At 41.9% G+C, this 8268-nt stretch overlaps 1 non-coding gene across 1 annotated transcript; it reads left to right on the top strand.

The window, feature by feature from the left end:
• Window positions 1-7304: 7304 nt before the first annotated feature.
• On the top strand, window positions 7305-7375 carry trnag-gcc (transfer RNA glycine (anticodon GCC)). Its single transcript has one exon. It is a non-coding gene; the product is annotated as a tRNA-Gly (tRNA).
• The last annotated feature ends 893 nt before the right edge of the window (window positions 7376-8268 follow it).

Here is an 8268-nt window from a genome sequence, read left to right as displayed (position 1 = left end):
AGGCCTGCTGTATATGTATGACACGTGATGTTCTAATATAAAGGTGTCCGCCACATATTGCGTTACTTTCTACATGTAATCGAGTCAATTATACAGCAACCTCAATGACATACACAGAAACCAGACTATATATGTTGCAAATAAACTTCAAGACATTAGACGCAACAAAACCTGGCTCTCTGTGGTATATGTTACATAGGCTAACATATAGAAAGGTGTATCACTCCCTCCCTGTGGTGCTAATTTCCCCACATCCTGCCTAAATCCCTGGATTTACCTTCCTCTGGAATCCATGGGGCTGTCTTACGAGGCTTGCCTGGAGTCCAAGCAGCTGGATGTAGGTTACGTCCAATCCGATTGGTTGGTCGCTCCTTTGGGTGGGAATTCCACACAGTGATGGGCAGCAGCTCCACTAAGTTCTCGTATTCAAACTAAAATGAGGAAAAAGTGTTGGGAGAAAACTCAATAGGTCTGCAACATTGGTGGAGAGCAAACCAGAGTTAACGTTAACTCTACTTTCTGTCTACAGATGATTGCCCGACCTGCTGAGTTTCTCCAGCAATTTCTGTTTTTGTTTCACATTGTCAGCATCCACAGTTTTGACTAAATTCTGGGTTAGCTTGCCTGAAGCTCTGTAGCTGTGACCAGGCTTCTAACCCACAAGTTGGCTCTCTGGCCATTTTCTTTCGGTGGTGGGTGGCTGAGCCACCTGCCCCGCCCGCCATCCTTCCCACAATACTCTGGCTCATGGTAACATAGAGTAGAAAGAGTCACACTTTAGGTTGAAAATCCTGGAGTCCCATCAAGAGTATATTATTCATCTTTCCGTTTGGCCCGCCGACTGATACGTTGTTTCTCTGCTACAGCTGTGACTGTGGTATCTTGGGATTTAATTCCTGCCAATTACTTTCGATACTTATATAAGAGTATAATGCATCCACAGACAAAGCGTTAGGTGCAGCAGTGTATATTTGAAACATTTTCCAAAATGCAAGTCGTCACTTTAATGTAAGCCACAATCGAGATGCGCATGGGACCTTGCATGAATACGTAATGTGCATTATACCTGTGCTAGAAGAGTAAAATTTGAAACGTGCTTAAAAATGAGGTTTCGGGCGATCCAAGATGGCGGCGATCCAGGAAGTCTGAGTCTATAGTGCTCTTCCCAAGACTTGGGCAAAGTGGGCCACCCGCTTCCACCACACTCACCAAATCATTTAATATAGTTTTTACTGAATGTAATTAGTTGCTTAGTACTGAATTTAAACAATTTAATCTCCAGTAAAAATGACTCAAGGGAAGAGAGCCTGTAGCTCTCAGCAGGCAGGAACCCCTCCCCCACCTTCCCCAGCTGCAGCTGAGGTGTCCGCAGCCGCCCCGGGGGACTTACCCACGGTGGCGAGCCTCGTGGAAATAATTTCCAAACTTGACGTGAAGATCGACGCTTTCATCGAAGAGTCCCAGAGCAGATGGAATTCACTCTCAGCTGCACTACAAAAGCACAACCGAGACATCGAGGAAATCGAGCGCCGAGTCGGAGGGGCGGAGCTGAACGCTGCAACCTCCGACACTATAGCAGAATCGGCCGTGGATCGGGTCTGGACTCTTGAGCAGCGAGTCCAGTCCTTAGAGAATCACATCGACGAATATTCGTTTGCGGGGCCTTCCCGAACGGGAGGAGGAAGGCCAGCTTACAGCGTTCCTCGAGCGGTGGCTTCCACAGCTTTTAAATCTGGAGACTGGATCAGGCCAGGTAAGGGTGGAATGGGCCTACCGGGTCGCAATACATGGGCCCGACTCGAACCAGCGCCCCCGCCCGGTCCTGTTCCGGCTGCAGAGCTACAAGGAGAGGCAGATACACTTAGAAGCTTCCAGAAATCTTGGGAAAGATCCCTAAGCCACGATTTATAAAGGATCCAAGATTATGTTATTCCAGGACTTTTCCCCAGCTTTGGTCTGAAAGAGGAAAGCGTTTGATGAAGCGAAGAAGTGTTTAAGGGACTTAAATATTCAGTATTCCTTGCGCTACCCAACAACGCTACGCTTTATCCATGAAGGGTCTGTTTCCAACTTCAGATCGCCGGAGAAGGTCAAGGAATTTTTGGACTCTCATCGCTAAATTGTAAGAGTTAATTGATGTTGTTTTGCCCTCCCCCAACCCAGTTTACACCCCCTTTTTTTTATCCCTTTCATTTCCTTACTGTTTAATATTATCTCCAGTGGATGGGGAGAGGGGTTTATTTATTTGTTCTTTACTTAGCAATTTTCTCCCCTCCCTTCCTTTTTTATATATATATATAGGCTGAAGGGTCTAGTTAATGTAGGTGGGGGGAGGTGGTTACGTTATCCTATTTCATCTCTGTCTTTAGGAGAGGGGTTGTTTTCCCCTGTTATTTTGTATTACTATATTTAATTATTATTTGTTGAGACTGTAATTTTATAGTTATATATGTTCATACATGGTATTACCAAATATATCCAGGTGTTGGTGTGGGTGCGGGAGGAGAGCGTGGGGGGTAGAATGCTCACTGTTAACTCTAGCTCTGTAGTATATTTGAATTTTCTTCTTCCTATTGAGGAGCGCCTGGGTCAAGGGTGGGGCACTGGTTGGGAGAGGATACGATGGACCTTTGGAGAGGAAGTGATACCCCCTGGGAACAAGGGGGAAAATCTCCATTTAAATACGTTTTATATTGTTTTTATTTAGAAATAGTTTTTTATTATACTGTTGTGAGTGAGAGCCTTTATTTTTGTGAATTTTATATGCTCTATGCTCGGGATGTTCTGGATAGGGTTTCCCCTCCCGAGGGGCCTCGGATTTGCCCGGATGATTATGGTTAATCAGTCGGTTAAGTGGTGCACCTGGAATGTCAAGGGGAATAATTCACCAGTCAAAAGGAAGAAAATATTATCAAACCTCAAGGAAGAAAGGGTTGATATTGCTCTCCTACAGGAGACACACTTATTGGATAAAGAACACTTGAAATTACGACAGGGTGGATTTGATCAGGCCTTCTTTTCTTCTTGCAGTTCAAAAAGCTGGGGAGCTGTCATCCTTATTCGGAAGAATTTCCCTTTCAAAATTCTGAATCAGATAAAAGACGAATCTGGACGATATATTCTGATTAAAGCCCTTATAAATAGAGAGGAACATGGGATCTTAAATCTGTATTGTCCCCCGGCACATCTTTTTAAATTTATAACGGAAGCCTTCTCAAAATTGATGGCTCTCGGTGCTCGTCATACAATTATAGGTGGAGATTTTAACTGTATTATGGATCCAGAAATAGATAGGATTCCCAAGAGTACTGCAGGAGTATCTCCCAGATCCAGACAATTGGTGGATTTGAACAAACAATTAGGACTAGCAGATGTGTGGAGATGCCTTCACCCACCGGGCAGAGATTTTTCTTTTTACTCCAATCCACATAAATGTCATACCAGAATTGATATGTTTTTTGCCCCCTCAATTTTTAAAAATTTCATATCATCCTGCAAAATAGGTAGTATAACAATTTCTGATCACGCTGCTGTACATCTGGAAATCAAGGCAAGGAACAGCGAGACATCCCCCCATCATTGGCGTATGGATCCCTTCCTGATGAAAGATAGTAAATTTGTAAAGTACTTCTCTCAAGAATTTAAAACTTTTTTAGAAATTAATTCAGATATGGCTAGCAACCCATCAATGATGTGGGAGACCATCAAAGCTTACGCGTGAGGTTTGATCATCTCATACTCAGTGACCCAGAAAAAACTAAAAGGGAGAACAACTGTCTGCTCGAAGCTCGCTTAAAAGCAGCTGAAACAGCACACGCTGACAAACCTTCTATTATCAAATTACAAAGGATTACAGCCCTTAGGACAGCTCTGAACTCCACACTTACCCAAACGGCGAAGAGGGAAATATTATTTGCAAACCAAAGGTTATATGAATTTGGCGATAAACCTGATAGATACTTAGCATTTCTCACAAAGAAAAAAAGGCCCCTCAAACTATCACATCTATCAAGGAAAGTACGGGTATTCTGACTCATAATCATAAGAGGATTAACGCAATCTTTAGAAAATTTTATTCTGATTTATATAAATCGCAGGATTGCGCAGATAGAGCGAGGAGGATGCAGTTATTTTTTAAAAACCTGATCTTTCCGGACCTAACTCCGGAACAGGTATCGGTCCTGAATGTTCCCTTAACAACCCAAGAAATACTTGACGCAATCAGGAAACTTCAGAGCGGTAAGGCACCTGGCCCAGATGGCATTCAAACTGAATTCTATAAAGAATATACAGGAATATTGGCTGGTCCATTTATGGACTCATACAGTCAGGGCTGTCTTCCACCTTCGCTGAAAGAGGTGAATATCTCTCTTACTCTCAAAAAAGGAAAGGACCCAGAAGATTGTACGTCATACAGACCAATATCCTTGCTGAATGTAGATTTTAAAATCCTCTCTAAAACGTTAGCATTGAGGCTAGAAAGGGTATTGCCACATATCATAAAGGAGGATCAGACAGGGTTTATTAAGGGCTGGAGATCATCCAATAATATTAGAAGGGTTTTGAATGTGATTCAAGCCTGCCATCAGGGAAAGATACCAGGAGTAGTAGTTTCATTAGACGCGGAAAAGGCATTCGATAGCGTTGAATGGTCATATCTGTTTTACACATTGGAAAGGTTAGGCGTTGGAAAGGTGTTTACCAAATGGGTCTCAGCACTGTATAGTGATCCCAAAGCAGTTGTGATTACCAATGGATTAGGTTCGGATAGCTTCAGTGTGGGTAGGGGCTGCCGTCAGGGATGTCCTCTCTTGCCATTGGTATTTGCGCTAATGAACCACTAGCAGAAGCTATATGGGCTGATCCTAATATAACGGCCCCGAGGGTTGGTACAGGTAAACATAAAATTACCCTTTATGCAGATGATGTTCTTCTATTCCTCAGTAATCCTCTGATGTCCATACCTCGCCTAATCCAAGTTATTAATACATTTAGTGCATTCTCAGGCTATAAAATTATTTTCTCAAAATCAGAGGCTATGCCAATGGGTGGCCTCGCTATGATACCCCACTTAGTGGACGGATCCCATTTTCCCTTTCAGTGGTCCCTGGAGGGTTTCTTATATTTAGGCATTTTTATTACCCCAGTATTTGGTCAGTTATACAAGGCTAACTTTGTGCATTTACTGGAAAGGATAAGGCAGGACCTCCAGCGATGGGGAGACCTTCCAATTTCCTGGTTGGGTAGAATAGCACTAAACAAAATGAATGTCCTGCCCCGTCTCCTACACCCTATGAGAATGCTTCCGGTGATGCTGCTGAGGGTGGCACTGCGTAAATTATATGGCTGGTTGGGTTCCTTTATCTGGAATCACAGACGGCCCCTCATTAAGCTGAAGAAGCTACAGCTGCCACAGGCAAGGGGAGGGCTGGATTTTCCAGATTTTAGGAAATATCAGTTAAGTTCCCTGTTAAGCTACATAGCCGATTGGGTCTCGTCTGACCTGCAATCAATCTGGCTGGACATCGAGGCCTCTCAAGTAAAATCAACTAGGAGAAAGTGAGGACTGCAGATGCTGCCCGAAACATTGATTCTCCTTCTCCTTGGATGCTGCCTGACCTGCTGCGTTTTTCCAGCAACACATTTTTCAGTTCTCAAGTCAAATGCCCACTTATTAACCTCTTATTTTCAGACAAGAGGAAAATCATCACAGATCACTGTAAAAACCCACATTACCCACAAAACCCACAAAGCTTGGAATATAATGCAGCAAAATGAGGGCAATTCACATAAAACATCCCCCTATGCTCCGATAGTGGGAGCATGGGGATTTCAACCGGGGCTTACAGATGCCACTTTCAAACTCTGGAGATCCAGGGATATCTCCTGTTTAGGGGATCTGTTTAAAGAAGGGGTACTGATGTCTTTTGAACAGCTGCATCAGAAATTTGGATTACCTAATGGTGATCTCTTTCGATACTTCCAAATTCGAGATTACATATAGAAGAAGATTACGCTATTAGATAGACTTTATAAATCAGATAGAGAACATAGAATGTTATGGCCAATGGGGCTATCTTTGGTCAGCATTATTTATCATTTATTACATGATGAAGTATCGGAAGATATGGACAATCTGCTTAAAACATGGGATCAGGATTTGGGACTGGAAATCTCTGTAGAAATGTGGAATGACATTTGGGAAAATGCCAGAAAAATCTCCATCTGCAACAGAACTCAGGCCAATCAGTTGAAGACACTTCATAGGGCCTATATAGCACCGGACCGATTGGCAAAATTTAAGGCTGGAGCATCTCCAATGTATCCCAAAATAGAGGTGGGCACTCTTGTACATTGTTTATGGACCTGTCATAAGGTCCGTAGATATTGGACTAAAGTAGCAAGTTCTCTGACAGAAATCTTAGGATCGGAAATTAGAGTGGATCCTTTTGGGCTTTTCAAACTTTCCCTCCCTGGACATGCACGGGGAGAGATTATTTTCTATTCTCTCTTTCTGTGCAAGGAAACATATTTTGGTAAACTGGATGGCTGAGGCCCCCCCTGGACTTTTGAATTGGTACAGAATATTCATGGAATGTATTCCCCTTGACTTCTTTACAAATATGGTGCACCAAAAGACTGAATTATTCCATAAAATATGGCAGCCCTTCTTGAATTACAAAAATACAGATATTTTGGCCATCCTAACAAGGGCTTTTATTTAATTGAGATTGCGAACCTGGCTGGCCTGGGGCCCCTTGGGAGAGGAATCCCGCACGAATCCGGGTTTTGTTATGATATGGTGTTAACACATTCTGAGATTGTATCTCACGACTCAATTTCTGTGTTATCCGTCGGTTTGTTTTCCTGAATAATGTAAGAGATTAAATTATACACTGTGGTTAGTTGTAGGTTAGATGAGTAGTTAGTTGAGTTTTGCTTTGTTTCTCTCGGTATCTTTTTTTTCTGTTTGATAGATTTTGGTCATTATTAATTTAAGATTTAATTGTATATGAATGTTTATACTTGGGGTTTTGTATTATTTGTAAACTTGTAAAAATATGTTAAATTTTGAATAAAAATATCTATGAAAAAAAAAGTGTTCCAGGATTACAAGAAGGTTGGGGTATTTAGTGGTAAATTTTTGTTGAGACTTACTGAGTAAAAGGGAAAAGTATAGAGTAAAAGTAAAATGCAGCATATTCAGTTCAGTGTGATGTCACAAAATAATGAAAGAGCATATGAAGAAAAATCTCCTCCATGAAATTATTCAGTGAGTGCAAAGCCTTTACGTCACATCTGGTGCATTGGTGGTTCAGTGGTAGAATTCTCGCCTGCCACGCGGGAGGCCTGGGTTCGATTCCCGGCCAATGCAGTTCGCCTATTTTACTTTCTCCGAAATACTAACTTTCTTGAACAAAAATTCTTCTTGTACAGTTTTTATGGATTTCAGGAAATCCCAAATATTCTACCCACGTTTTTACCATTTTACTACAGCGAGTTTTCAAAATCTGCTTGATAAAAGTCCTGTTCTTTTCGTCTCACTTCAGCAGTTACATACCTACTCTTAAAAACTGCAAAATCAGCGCTTCATCATTCTTACAACCATCAGACTATCAACTCTCATAAATACTCTCCAGTCATCAGCTTTTACATGGCGTTTACTTGAATCACATTACTTATTTCGTAACATTAAGACAATGTTTACATAACTGGTATCTCCACTTTTTTTAAAATCCAACTCAGCTGTGACACATGTGTGAAGCAAATGGGATGAATTAACCCATTCATAACGTACTTTTCAGAAAAGTAGACTAATAGCTTTCACCATGAATCCTGCATAAGAGTCTGGACATACACAGAGAAAGTGAATGCCATTTAAAACCACTGAGCAAAATTGGGTGAAATCATTCATTGGCACATCTTGTCTTGACAAACTAATATCAAGCAGTCAACTCTTATTTTACTTTGGAGAAGGTTGGGTGCGTTACATTACTAAACAGAGGCTGCTGAAGAACAAGGTCTTTAAAGAAAACTGTTTATTCACGTTCTCATATATGCATTTAGACCAGTAACTGCATCTGAGGTGATGTGGTGGCTCAGTGGTTAGCACTGCTACCTCATAGTATGAGGGTTGCAGGTTTGATTCCTGCCGTAGGTGACAGTTTGGGTGGAGTTTGCATGTTCTCTCTGTGTGCAGATCAGGTGATTTGGCCATGATAAATTGCCCATAGTGTTAGCTGCATTAGTAGGATGGAGGATTGATTG

The sequence above is a fragment of the Chiloscyllium plagiosum genome, unplaced genomic scaffold (assembly GCF_037043375.1).
Source record: "Chiloscyllium plagiosum isolate Xiang-an unplaced genomic scaffold, Cpla_swu_hap1 HiC_scaffold_1, whole genome shotgun sequence".
Taxonomy (NCBI): Eukaryota; Metazoa; Chordata; class Chondrichthyes; order Orectolobiformes; family Hemiscylliidae; genus Chiloscyllium; species Chiloscyllium plagiosum.
This window is presented reverse-complemented; position numbering and strand designations above follow the sequence as displayed.